The sequence below is a fragment of the Sphaeramia orbicularis genome, chromosome 3 (genome assembly GCF_902148855.1).
Source record: "Sphaeramia orbicularis chromosome 3, fSphaOr1.1, whole genome shotgun sequence".
Classification (NCBI taxonomy): Eukaryota; Metazoa; Chordata; class Actinopteri; order Kurtiformes; family Apogonidae; genus Sphaeramia; species Sphaeramia orbicularis.
Window position 1 is genome coordinate 14381216 of NC_043959.1, and position 12561 is coordinate 14393776.

Consider the following 12561-nt stretch of genomic DNA (forward strand, 5'->3'; position numbering starts at 1 on the left):
CAATTGGAAGATTTTAAACTTTGGGTGTGTTTTAGTGTATTTATTTTTACGTATATGAAATTTTCCAAGTAAGATGAACACATTTACAACAAATTCTAAATTGTGAATATCATGTTAAAATATGTAATGATGTTTTTGGGATGTTATAGTTATTGTATTATTAATTTTAGATATGATATATTTTCAATTTTGGACCAGAAATTAAAAGAATGTTCACACAAAAAGAATAAGTGTAGAATATTTTCAGAGTAAGAATGACAAAAGTTACACATTTCTTCCACAACAGAGAATCAAGACAAAATAACATTGGAGGGATATACGTTATGTAAAATTTTGAGATGTAAAATTCTAATTTTGTCCGTAATACAGTATTTATATGGTAATGTCCATAGCTTTTGACCACTCAATTTCAGAGAAAGTTGAATTCCATCATGCTTTACCTTTGGGGGAAATTTTCCCCTTTTTACACAATGTATTGCGTATATGCTTGTTATTACAGCTCGAGCTAAGAATAGTACTGCATTAATCAATAACAAGGTTTATCTGTCTGTGATGTTTGATAACTAAGATGACTTTTCATAAGTAAGAAAATACCATTAGGGATTGCTTTGAATACATAGTTGTATTCTTATTTGGAATTGGAAACAAATTTATTGTCATGAATTGTTCATATCTTAATAAGTTCCCATCTTTGTCAAAGAGGTTGTAAATGAAAATAAGGTCTTTGTCAATTCAGCTCTGTAAAAAAATTGATTTCTTTCTGACAATAATTGTTTTCATTATTCCAAATAACAGCTTTGTGTGGAGAAAAATTGTGTGTATAGCAAAGTTTCCAAGAAAGCAGAGCTTGTTGATAGAATTTAGAAAGTTTCAAGGTAGTCTGGTGATACTGTTAATTTACAAGACAATAAAAAATGTAAACGTCCAACATTTTAAAATATGTTGTGTGGAATAAAAAACCAAATAGACCGAAGAGCCTTTAGACATTCCTTAATCCATTTAATTTTAAATGTGTTGTTTTAAATCAATAAAATCCAATAACTCAAATCCTCCCTCCTTTCCTAGATGCTGGAAGCATGTCTTTTTTGAGGAGATGCTTTTTGTTTTCCATGCAAAATTGATAAATAACTATTTATTTCTTTAAGGGTTGAATCTTGAACAAATAGTGACAACTCAAGATAAACGAGCCTTGAGATACCTTCAGCTTTTGGTTAAAAGTACTCTACCCAGAATAGAAAGATTCTTGTTGAAGCCACACAGAAAAAGGTTTTCAAAATGAGGTAAACATACTCTGTAAGCCACAGCTTGCCCCCACACATGATACTTTGAAAACTCTTATATAAGCTTTATTAAATGTTAGGTCTTTAGCAGGGGAAAACATTTTTAGTCAATGATTTTATTACTGAGCACAGCCTCGATTTTATTTTTTTAACTGAAACTTGGTTGGACCAAAATAACAGCGCAACTGTTCTTATTGAGTCAACCCCTCCCAAATTCAGTTTTATCAGTGAGCCTAGAATAAACAGAAGAGGAGGTGGAGTTGCAGTCTTATTCAAGGAATCATATCAGTGTAAGCAGCTGTCTCTTGGAAGTTTCCCTTCTTTGGAATAATGTGGTCTGTACAGCTTAAGGCATCGTCCAGGGTCATGCTTTTAAATATTCATCGCCCCCCCAAATACTGTGCAGACTTTAATGCTGATTTTAGTGAACTGCTGTCTATGACCTGTATGATTTTGACTGTATAATTATTGTGGTGATTTTAACATATCTATTCGGATGCCTCCTGGACGGCCTCCCTGGGGAGGTTGTTCCCGGGCATTGTCCCACCGGGAGGGAGACGCGGGGAAGACCAGGACAAGTTGGAGAGACTATGTCTCTTGGCTGGCCTGGGAACGCCTCGGGGTCCCCCGGAAGAGCTGGAGGAGGAGTTGGGGAGAGGGAAGTCGGGCATCCCTGCTTAGACTGTACCCCGACGACCCGGCCCCAGATAAGCGGTGGTAATGGAGGATATAATGGCTGGATTTTAACATCCAGTTGACAACTTTCAGAACAAAGGGACTAAAGACCTCAGTAACACTCTGGACAATTTTGGGTGGACTCAGCATTGTAACAGAACCGACAACATTAAGGGGCACACACTGGACTTAGTGATCTCGAAGGGTCTGGGCATCTCTAAAATAAGTGTGTGTGATGTGGGCTTGTCTGATCATTGCTGTGTTTTCTTTGAAAGTACATTTCAGTGTACACAAATGTTTTCAAAGGAGGTAATCACAAAATGTTGTATAACTGAAAACACCAATGAGGTCTTAACCAGGTCTTCTCTCTAACACCTGCCCTGTCAGGGGGTTCAGTCAATGAGCTGTCACTAACTTCAGGAAACACCAAAACACTGTTCACCCTACTCAATAAAACCTTTTCCAGCCACCTGACTCCCTGCCCCCCCACATGTACTCGCCAGGCCACCTGCCAGTCTCTACTGCAATTCTTAATGACAAATCCACAACATCCACCAGACCTCTGTCCAAACTCACCGCCTGCTCTCCACCTGAACCACTCACACTCCAACAGTCATTTTCCAGTTTCCCAACTTCCTGACACCTCTGTAATCGCCAACCTTATCAAAAACTCCAAGCCCTCCACCTGTCACCTTGATCCTCTCCCCACACATCTGATCAAATCCTGCCTTCCCTCTCTCCTCCCTCATATCTGCCATCACTCACTCTTCCCTGATCACTGGAACTGTTCCTCCACAATTCAAAACTGCAGCCGTCACCCCCATCCTCAAAAAACCTGGTCTAGACCCCAACAATTTCAATAACCTCCGCCCCATATCCAACCTGCCCTTCATTTCCAAAATTGTCGAAAAAATAGTCGCCGCTCAACTCCACACACACTTAATCACCAATAGTCTCTACGAGCCCTTCCAGTCCGGTTTCCGCCCACACCACAGTATAGAACCGCCCTTCTAAAAATCACTAATGATCTCCTCCTTGCAGCTGACTCCGGTTCACTATCCATCCTGATTCTTCTCGATCTGAGTGCAGCCTTCGACACCATCTCACACCCCATCCTCCTCAGTAGACTCTCATCTATTGGCATCACCCATACTCCCCTCCACTGGTTTCATTCTTATCTGTCAGGCCGCACTCAGTTCGTTCAGCTCAAATCCTTCAGGTCAAATCCCACCACAGTTACCTCAGGTGTGCCCCAGGGCTCAGTCCTGGGGCCCCTTCTTTTCATCATTTACCTTCTCCCCCTTGGCAATATTTTCAGAAAATTTAATATCCATTTTCACTGTTTCGCGGATGACACCCAGCTCTACCTCACCACCAAACCTTGCTCCACACTCCCACCCTCCTCCCTCACCTCCTGCCTCTCTGAAATTAAATTCTGGTTCACCTCCAACTTCTTGACACTCAATAGTGATAAAACAGAAAATGCTCCTCATTGGCACAAATCCACTCTCTCCAAAACCAACATCTTTTCCCTCATTATCGACAGCTCTCAGTCTCCCCCTCACCTCAGGTTAAGAGTCTGGGCGTCATCCTCGATGGCCCTACTGTCTTTCAAATCCCACATCAATAACATCACCCAGGTCTGCATATTTCCACCTGCGCAAACATCAACCGTCTTCGCCCTCCCTCACCCCACATACCACCTCTATTCTGTGCACAGTCTCGTAACCTCCCGCCTTGACTACTGTAACTCCTCCTATTCGGTCTCCCCCAAAAGTCCCTCCATAAGCTCCAACTGGTCCACAACTCTGCCGCCCGCATTATCACCAAAACCCCCTCCTACCACCACATCACCCCCATCCTCCAGGAACTACACTGGCTCCCAATCAAACAGAAAATTGAATTCAAACTCCTTCTGTACACATTTAAATCCATCCACAATCTCGCCCCTCAGTACCTGTAAGACCTCCTCCATGTCGCCACTCCAGTCCGTTCCCTCAGGTCCTCCTCCTTTATCCACCTCACCGTGGCCCCTGTCCGTCTCAGCACCATGGGAGGCCGAGCCTTCAGCCACTCTGCTCCTCAGCTCTGGAACTCCCTCCCACCATCCATCCGTAACTGTGACTCTCTCCCCACATTCAAATCCAGACTCAAAACTCACCTTTTCAGAATAGCCTACCCCCCATAAGCTCTAATCTCCATTCTACTACTTCATTTCTATATATAGTAATTATTGTTTAATCTGTTTATTTCTTTGTATTTTATGGATGGTTTGTTTTATCTTGTTGTACAGTGTCCTTGGGTGTCTTGAAAGGCGCTTATAAATAAAATGTATTATTATTATTATTATTCAATGCTAAGATGCTAAATATTATGGATTTCATTGCTCCCACTAAGGTGAAGGTTATCTCTGGAAGGAAAAGGCTCCATGGAGAAATTCCACACTGGTAAAAAATGAAAAAAGAGAGTGTCGGAAAGCGAAGCGCAGATGGAGAAAAACAAATCTACAAGTTCATTGTGACATCTATAAAGAGAAACTTCACTCTTATAACTTACAACTAAGGAATGCAAGGAAGTTGTATTTTTCTGACATTATCACCAAAAATAGTCGTAGTGGTCGGGCCTTATTTGCTACAGTTGACAGGCTAACAAACCCTCCTGCGTCAGCAGCACCTGAACTTTATTCACCAAGGCCTGCAATGACTTTGCCAAATTCTTTACAGACAAAATCCAAAATATTAGACAAGTAGTTGGTTCATCAGCAGCAAGTTCAGGACATATACCATGTCCACCCAAAACCAGTTCAAACACCATGACACAGTTTTATCCCATTAATAGCAAAGTTCTGGAGGACATCTTATGTCAGCTGAACTCCTCCTCCTGCAGTTTGGACATCCTGCCCACAGGTTTTCTTAAAAAGGTCTCAAAGACTTTAGAGTCAGATCTGTCACAGATTATGAACTCGTCTTTAATGTCAGGTGTTTTCCCAGAGCCACTGAAAACAGCTGGAATTAAACCTCTGCTAAAAAGACACAATCTAGACAAGACACAGATGAACAACTACAGGCCGATCTCCAATCTCCCATTTTTAAGTAAGATAATTGAAAAAGCCATTTTTCACCAGCTAACGACTTTTAACACAACTGCTATGATGTCTTCCAGTCAAGTTTTAGACAGCACCACAGTACTGAGACTGCTCTGACCAAGGTGATGAACGACATCTGTTCGACACAGACAATGGAAACATGTCAGTGTTAGTTTTACTGGACCTCAGTGCTGCGTTGATACAGTCAACCACATTATATTACTGAAACAACTGGTGAATGGGTGGGTCTGTCTGGCCCTGTACTAAACTGGTTCAAGACATACTTAGAGAACAGGAATGCCGTTTCACTCTGTTCAACCTAAGAAAGATCAGGCCATACCTAACGAACAGGCCACCCAGCTCCTGGTGCAGACTATGGTTATCTCCCGTCTAGACTACAGCAATGCTCTTCTAACGGGCCTCCCAGCTTGTGTTGTCAAACCACTATAGATGGTCCAGAATGCAGCAGCGCGTCTGGTCTTCAATCAGCCTAAACGGGCACATGTCACCCCCTTACTCATTGAGTTACACTGGCTACCCATAGCTGCCCGCATCAAATTCAAATCTTTAATCCTAGCCTACAAAATTCTCAGTGGGTCTGCTCCTACCTACTTAGGTGCACTAATAAAAGCTTATGTCGCCCCACGACCACTCCGCTCGTCTGGGGAACGTAGTCTGGTGGTCCCCAGACCTTGTACAAGACAATCCAGGCTCTTGTCATGGGTCGTTCCACGTTGGTGGAACGCTTCTACCAAGTGCTACAAGAACAGAGTCATCCCTGCCTATCTTCAGAAGCTCCTGAAGACCCCAGCTCTTCCGAGAGCACCCCTATCCTAGCACTTTCAAATATTCCATTTTAATATTCTAATAAGGTTTTTCCCAGGATAACCACAGATTCTTCCAGGATTATCTCTGGACCTGCTGCGGTGGTCCGGCCTCTTCCCTGCCCTCATCATCACCACTCACTTATCCTCACCGCCTCCATGTGTCTCCCCCTACTCCCCCCTTCTCCCCCAGTCTCTATCGCTATCGCTCTCTCTTTTCCCCTTCTCTACCCTCTCTCTTTAACCCCAACTGGTCAAGGCAGACGGCCATTCCTCCAGGAGTCTGGGTCTGCTCGAGGTTCTGCCTGTTTAAAGGGAGTTTTTCCTCGCCACTGTCACCAGTCACAAGTGTTTGCTCCTGGAGGATTCTGTTGGGTTTCTGTAAATTGACTTAGAGTTGGTTTTGACCAACTCTATATATAAAATGTCAAGAGATAACTGTTTTTTTTGTGATCTGGCGCTATATAACTAAATTTTGATTGATATAGTGATTTAATTGGTTTTTCCCCTGTAAGTCGCTTTGGAAAAAAAGCGTCTCTGCCAAATGCGTAAACATAAACATAAACAGGAAGTACTTTGTGTCATTAGGTAACTTTACTTCTGAGCAGACTAAGAATTACATGTGGGGTTCCCCAAGGCTCCATCCTGGGGCCTCTTCTGTTTAACATCTACATGCTCCCACTGGCACAGGTTATAAAGAACAACAATATTAGCTACCATAGCTATGTAGATGACACACAGATCTATATCACAATGTCACCTGGAGACCAAGGCCCTCTACAGGCTCTTGGTAAATGCATTGAGGAAATTAATGACTGGATGTGCCACAACTTTCTTCAGCTGAACCAAAAACAAAACGGAGGTAATTGTCTTTGGAGCCTAAGAAAAACGACTGCAGGTCACCACAGAGCTTCAGTCTATAGATCTAAAAACCACCAACCACACCAGAAATCTAGGTGTAGTGATGGACTCAGACCCTAATTTTGAAAAACACATCAAGGCAGTCACAAAATCAGCCTACTATCACCTTAAGAACATCCCAAGGATAAAAGATCAGATGTCTCAGCAGGACCTGGAAAAACTAGTCCATGCATTCATCTTCAGTTGGTTTGATATTGTAACAGTGTCTTTACAGGTCTAGTTAAAAAAAAATCCATTAGACAACTGCAGCTCATTCAGAACTCTGCTGCTAGAGTCCTCACTAAGACCAGAATAGCGGACCACATTAGTCCAACTCTAAGGTCCTTACACTGGCTACTTGTCCATCAGAGGATAGACTTTAAAGTTCTGTTGCTGGTCTATAAAGCTCTGAATGGTTTAGGACCAAAATACATCAGTGACCTCCTGACCCAGTATGAACCCACCAGACCCCTCAGGTCATCTGGATCCGGTCTGTTGTCAGTTCCCAGAGTCAGAACCAGACACGGAGAAGCTGCGTTCAGCTTCTATGCTCCACATGTCTGGAACAAACTCCCAGAAAACCTCAGATCAGCTGAAACACTCAGTTTATTTAAATCCAGGTTTAAAAACCCACCTCTTCTCAGCTGCATTTGAATAGAGTTTGTATTCATCAGTTCAGATCTGCACTGTTCCTTTTAAGCTAAAAGTTTTATCTGTTTTATCTGTTGATCTGTTTATCAGATTTTTTGTTTGTTTTTCTCATGCCTATACTTTTTATTGCGTCTGCTGTAATGCTTTTAATGTGTATGTAAAGCACTTTGTCTTGTACATGAAATGTGCTACAGAAATAAACTTGCCTTGTCTTGACCTTGTGGAGGATTAGGTTGTTTGGTCAGCCTACTGCCGAAGTTCTCTCCCTTCCAGAGGTAGGTTCACCGGATTACAGTACTGAAATGGTTCAGCTCGGAACAGTACAGCCTTGTTTCACCCGCTCCGGTACATCACAACATTAGTGTATGACGTAAACACAGTCACGGTGTTATAACGTCTTGGATTTGTTTTGCGCCTTTTATTTGTTCAAATGCTTTTTATTTTTGATATCTTGGTGTTTCTTCAAAACCGTATATGTCTTGTGTACCTAAATATTTTCAATTAAAAAAAAAAAAAAAGAATTTGTTGCGCTCATAAACAGAATATCACGTGCGCGTTACGTCACACTTAGACGGATGTGAAGCTTCCACAGACAGCCAATGAGAGAGCGGAATGTCACTGCACGCGAATTTTGAACAGTGACCGAACGGACTGACGGGGGTAGGCGGTGCAGCTCCACTGACTGTACTGTTGGACAAGGTTACACTGTTTTTTTTCTGTTTAAAGACAACATCACATAATACAGACACCGAAAGAGGGACTTAAACATGAGAAAGAGGTGAGTGTGACTCTCTTTACGACAGTATTCAGTGGCAGTGATCGGTAATTCCTAGTTAGGTCTCAGCTCGTTCATTAAACCCGGTCTCGCGCCCCGTCGCCCGTTTACAACTGTTGTGCTGAAGTCTACTCCCCTGCCGAAAACTGTATCACACAGCAGCTGCCGAAAACAGCCCCCCCTTCCAAAGTCAGCTATGAAGAGGACAAAGTACACCAAATTCACCCTGTCACACCAGAATAGCTCCAAATGTGAGCTGCTGAAGTCATTTCACTCCTGTAGCTTCGCAAGCTTATTGTAATGGGGATGCAGTTTTCGGCTATATCTGGTGCCGAATTCTGCTCCCTGCCGAAAACTGCATCCCCAGCCGTAGGTGATGCAGTTTTCAGCAGTATCTGCTTTTATTGTCATATATTTATGTGTTGTATATCTAAGATTTAACTTTAGAAAGTTTTATATACCTTACAGTTTGCACATTCTTTAATATTAACCAGATTAAAAAAAAAACAGAACTTCAATATCTACAATATTTTTCCTTACTTAATTGCTACACAGCGATAATGGTGTTAAGAGGTTGAATAATTCACAATTAATTTCATACCTACAGTCAGAAAGGAGAAAAACTTGTGGCAGGGTGAATTTGGTGCACATTGTCCTCTTCATGGCTGATTTAGGAAGGGGGAGCAGTTTTCGGCAGGGAGTAGAATTCGGCACAACAACCTCTAACCTTTCACCTTTGGTGGTTTTTGGTTTGTGGTTGTGGTTTATGTCTGTGTTCATGTGGTTTTTGTTTTGTGAACAGTGAGTTGCTGGCAGCAGATGCCGTGTCCTGCTTAAAATAAGTCCCTCTGTCACCTGAAGGGACATCTGGGAGCAGATCGTATCCCGGAGGACCAGAGGCTGCAGAGGACCCCACTGTGGTCAAGAACCACATCAAGGTGGGTGGAATAAACTGTTTAGAACACTGGGATACAAGTTCTAATACTTCCAGAAGAAAAGTAGTGACATTTTACCACACATGAAAGTCACTGCTATAGATAAATCCAGTCCTAAATGTTGGTTGGCTGAAGTTTCACAGCTACATTCTTGAGTCAAATGTGAAATTCGAGAATTAATGATAGAATAGGTTTAACTCCAAAGGAATATTAGTGTCAGATCTTCTTCATAACACTGTCTGTACATTACAATACATTCACTTTACGGTTCTATCAGTGGAACAGTTTTAAATCTATTGCATAAATGTATATAAAGCAATAAATATGTGTAATAATACTATCATGTACCTTGAAAATATCAGCAAACCATCACTTCTGTCATTTGTTTTCCAATTAATTTGATTAAAATATAATACATTTAGCACATTTAATCTCTGAGGCAGATAATTAATAAAAATTGTAGACCAAGTGTAATCAGACTGGTTGAAAGACTCCTTAGTCCAATGTTTTTCAACCTTGGGGTCGGGACCCACGTGGGGTCGCCTGGAATTCAGATGGGGTCGCCTGAAATTCGAGCGATTGATAAAATTTTAAAAAATAACTTACTAATAAAAGATATATGGTGAGTTGAGAGAGACATGACAAACTGTGAAGCTGAAACTGAAGCACTGCGGTACTGTTTAATCTGTCAAATGTTAATTGTGGTTGGTTTCAGATGCTGCAGCTCTTTCATAATTCATAGTTGAGTTCTTGTTTTGTTCAGTATTAATTGTCAGCCTTGTAAATTCAAGCCTTGTAATCCAAGCTGTACATATCCTGACCAAGGAAAATCAAATTCTCACTTTGTGCAGTCATCTACACCTGGCTTTACTGCCGCCGTCCAGAATAATATACATTATATAGACTAAATATCCTCTAAAATTAACATTTATTTGCAACATAGTATAGCAAACTATTACCTGATCAAAAACCAGTTAATTTTAGCAAAAAAAAAAAAAAAAAAAGTCTCCATTGGAATGTCTAGGGTCACTAGAATTTGTGATGTTAAAATGGGGTCAGAGCCAAAAAAAAGGTTGGGAACCACTGCCTTAGTCTCTTTTGGATAATATAACATTGGATTTATTACTCTAAGGATTATGGTTTTTGCATCTGGACCTCTAGAGGTGTAGTCTAGGTATAGAGACAAGCCAGGAATGTGACTTTTTATTTTAATAATTAGAATACAGGTTTTAAAAATACTTAGCTTATAAGAGATCATCTTGTCCAGAATAGCCCAGGTCTAAGTATAGGCCTAATGGTTTTACATGGAACCCATTTAGATGAGGTGTAGCACTGAATTGCATTATTTTGTGCTTTTGAAAATGTGAAATTTAAGAATCCAGGCACCACTAACATTTACAGGTCTTAGTTTACTCAAGGTTATAAAGATATGAGTGATCTCATGTCATTGTTTGTACTCATATGAATTGTTATGAATATGAATTGTTTTTCATTGATAAATTACAGAGCATTCTGTGACATTAGTTTGAATAATCCCACTCTGCTCTCTATATATAAGTCGTGAATGTAGCTGAAATGTGGTCAAATAAACAGTTGAATCTGCTCTGTGTCTGTAGAGCTTTTATATCAAACCGCCAGCTGAGCAGAGACACACAAGACTATAAATATTATCTGACTAGCTTCTTCTTTTTTCTTCTTCTTTTCCTTCTTTTTCTTTTTTTTCTTCTTCTTTTTCTTCCAGGTTTACTGGAAATGATGATTAAAGAAGAAGAATTCTCTTATGCAGAGGCTTATCAGCAGCATCCACACATGTCGCACAGATATGAAGAAACTGTGTCTGGAGCTTCAGCTTCCACTGTTGAGGTGATATGACAGCTAAACTGTCAGATAGCTGTGGACCTACTGTATGTCATTTTTTTTTTTTTAATATGTTTTTTTATTCTTTTGGGCCAAGTCCTTTAACTTTAAGAAAAAAGTACTTAATTGTACTTGACTGAATAGATTTGAATGTTCTATAGATGTCACTTTTTAATTCTTGTGTTTATTTATTCATTTTGGGAAATGCATAATCCTCATGAGAGTCAAGGGGACATTTAGAGGGCTATGGTGTATAGGTGAGTGGATGAGAAAGGTATGGGGACGGAGCCGGTGTGTGTAGTGATGCCTGTGTGGGAGAGGTGTGAGCAGTAAAAGAGAGTGGATTTATATAGAGAGAGAGCAGCAGTTAAGTTGTCCATTCATTTTTCTTTCTGTTATGTCACCATGGTTACAGCCGACAGTAACCAATGCTGATCTTCCAATAAAGTGACCAGTATGGAATAAACCCTCCTCAGTCCTTCAGACATTCAGGTCGGACACTAAAGTATTTTATTGCTGCAATGAATAAGTGCTATTATTTTTGTTTAGTTTTGTTTGTTTTTGCAGTTCATAATCTGATTGGTCATTACAGTAGTCGATTACTAGTTGAGTATTGAAATAGAATAGAATAGAATAGAATAGAATAGAATAGAATAGAATAGAATAGAATAGTCTTTATTGTCATTGTGTGTACAAAGAAATTAGAAGTGCTATTCCAGTCAAAACACCAGTACTACAGAAATAAGAATAAAGTGAATATAAAATTACAAAAACCAAAAAGATCATAGAAAATAAATGTTACAGTTTTACCAAGTAACATAAGAACAGAGCTAAATAGAATAAAAGAGAAAACTAAAACTGGACAAAATGTGATTAGATGCAAATTTTCAGTATCAACAATATGTGACAGTATGTATATCTATGAACAATATTAACTGTATGTGTTGCCCATGAAAACAGTTATGTACATCTATGAAACAGTATGTATATTTATTAACTGTATGTATGCGGTGGGCTTCAGCTGTTACTTTCCTTGTCTGTACTTTTCCCTACTTTACGCTAATTCTGGTACAAGTTTAGGTTGGTTCCAACGGTCCAGAGAACCTTTTCCAGAAGTAGACAGGCCTTTAGATGTTTTATGGAAAATTCTCACCTGGCCTTCCTGTTGTTGAGTGTTCACAGTGGTTTGTATCTTGTTCTTAACTCTGTATTTACATTCATGAAGGCATCTCTAGATTGTAGGATTTGATAATGTCCTACCCAGTGTGTTCTTGACTCAACTGGATGGTTTTAAAGGGGTTTTCTTCACCAACAGAAGAATTCTGTGATCACCCACTTTAGCTGTAGTCTTTAGCCTTTGGTGTGGCTGAGCTCACAAGTGGATTTCTTCTTTTAGGAATGTACCAAAGTGTTGATTTTAGTCCACTCTTGAAATTTTCAGTATCTATTATAGATTTTTTTTGTGTTCTCAGATGACTTAATAGCCTCCTTCATTTGCACTGGCACCTTTGTGGACCTCATGTTGACAATTTCAGTGATGAGCAAACAAATGAAATTCACAATTTAGAAATCAGGTCAG

General features: G+C 40.3%; 1 pseudogene; it reads left to right on the forward strand.

Annotated features, from left to right (window-relative positions):
• Positions 1 to 1776: 1776 nt before the first annotated feature.
• Positions 1777 to 12561, forward strand: part of LOC115413225 (monoacylglycerol lipase ABHD2-like) — a 40129-nt pseudogene continuing 29344 nt past the window's right edge.